Here is a 1,590-nt window from a genome sequence, read left to right as displayed (position 1 = left end):
GGACTTAATTAAAATTAAAAGAAAAAAAATGTTTGTGCTTCAAAGGACACCATCAAGAAACTTAAATAGCCAACCTTCAAAATAAAAGAAAATATTTGCATATCATATATCTGATAAGGGTCATGTATCTAGAATAAATACAGAATCCTTAAAACTCAATAACAAGAAGTCGAAACAGGCAAAAGATCCAATAGTAATTTCTCCAAAGCAGCAATACAAATGATCAATGAACACATGAAGAGATGACTGACCTCCCAAGTTATCAAGTAAATGCAAGACAAAACCATTATGAGATATCACCTCACATCTGCCGACATGCCTATATTCAAAATTTCAGGTAACAGCAAGTGTTGGTAAGGACGTGAAAAAACTGGAATCCTCATACACTGCTTGTGGGAATGTAAAATCGTACAGTCACTTTGAAAAGCAGTCTGGCAATATCTCAAATAATTAAGCATAGAATTATCATATAACCCAGAAATAACACTTCTAGAATATACCCGAGAGAACTGAAGACATATCCACACAGAAAAATGTATGCAAATGTTAGCAGCAGCACTATTCATGATTAACCAAACGGCCATCAATGGGTGAATGAATAAATAAAATACATTATATCTGTGCAATGAAATATTCCTTATCCATGCAAAAATAAAGAAGTACTGTCACTATACAACATGGGTGAACAGAGAAAATAGTTGTTTAAGTTAAGAAATACAGTCACAAAAGACCACACACTACATGATTCCATGTATATGAAATAGCCAGAATAGGTAAATCTATAAAAACAGTAGCATGTTAGCGGTTTCCAGGGGGAAAAAAAGGCGTGTGACTGCTAATGAGCAAGGATACTATTTCTCAGGTGTAAAAAATGTTCTGGAATTAGTAGTGACAGTTTTAAACCAGAGTGACTATACTAAAAGTCACCGAATTTTACACTATAAAAAGATAAATTTTATACTTGCTATATCTCAATTTTAAAAAAAGACAACTTAAGTAAAACCTGACATAGAAAGGGAAATCATCCTAACTTGGGGAGAAACTGAAACAGATTGATACTATTTCCTGTCACCTGAATACTACATTTTAATATTTCGGCTCGAGTTCTAGCAATCATATTTCCTTCTTACCCCTTAGTCTAAATTTTCCAAAGCATTGCCATCGCCATTTCTTTCATATAAGTTCTTTAATATTTATTGTCTCAACTGGTGTACTAAACACACACACAAACACACACATTCTCCCTTTTCAATCTCAACTACAATTTGAGTCTCAGTGAAGCCTCCCCTAACTATACAGGCAGAATTACTATCTCTCTGGCCTCCCACAGCACTTTGCACCCACCGTTGTTCTATAATTACTGGTAGCTGCTTGTAGTAAAGGAACATGATTTCTTCAACTATTCACCTCAAACACTAACTCAAAGACAGAATCAATCAAGCTTTGTCAAATGGTTGAATGAGCAAGACACACAGAAATTACTATATGTTCTTTACTTTAGGCTGACGTATGAATATAATCGATTTTTGAGGGAGAGTGGAGGGGTGAAGAGACAGCACTAAGGTGGAAAAGACACATGGGTTTCAAGAC

The sequence above is a fragment of the Galeopterus variegatus genome, unplaced genomic scaffold (genome assembly GCF_000696425.1).
Source record: "Galeopterus variegatus unplaced genomic scaffold, G_variegatus-3.0.2 Scaffold12515, whole genome shotgun sequence".
Lineage (NCBI taxonomy): Eukaryota > Metazoa > Chordata > Mammalia > Dermoptera > Cynocephalidae > Galeopterus > Galeopterus variegatus.
Note: the sequence above shows the minus strand (reverse complement) of the source record.